This window comes from Bison bison, unplaced genomic scaffold (assembly GCF_000754665.1).
Source record: "Bison bison bison isolate TAMUID 2011002044 unplaced genomic scaffold, Bison_UMD1.0 scf7180017864056, whole genome shotgun sequence".
NCBI lineage: Eukaryota > Metazoa > Chordata > Mammalia > Artiodactyla > Bovidae > Bison > Bison bison.
In genome coordinates this window covers 1,180,132-1,180,584 of record NW_011494628.1, presented here as the reverse complement: position 1 = coordinate 1,180,584, position 453 = coordinate 1,180,132, and positions in this window count along the sequence as shown.

Below are 453 nucleotides of genomic sequence, written 5' to 3'. Positions count from 1 at the left end.
CACAAGCTGGGATCAAGATTGCCAGGAGAAATATCAACAACCTCAGATATGCAGATGACACCACCCTTAGGGCAGAAAGTGAAGAAGAACTACAGAGCCTCTTGATGAAAGTTAGAGTGAAAAAGTTGGCTTAAAGGTCAACATTCAGAAAACGAAGATCATGGCATCTTCCCCATCACTTCATGGGAAATAGATGGGGAAACAGTGGAAACAGTGTCAGACTTCATTTTTTTTGGCTCCAAAATCACTGCAGATGGTGATTGCAGCCATGAAATTAAAAGATGCTTACTCCTTGGAAGGAAAGTTATGACCAACCTAGATAGCATATTCAAAAGCAGAGACATTACTTTGCCAACAAAGGTCCGTCTAGTCAAGGCTATGGTTTTTCCAGTGGTCATGTATGGATGTGAGAGTTGGACTGTGAAGAAAGCTGAGCGCCGAAGAATTGATGCT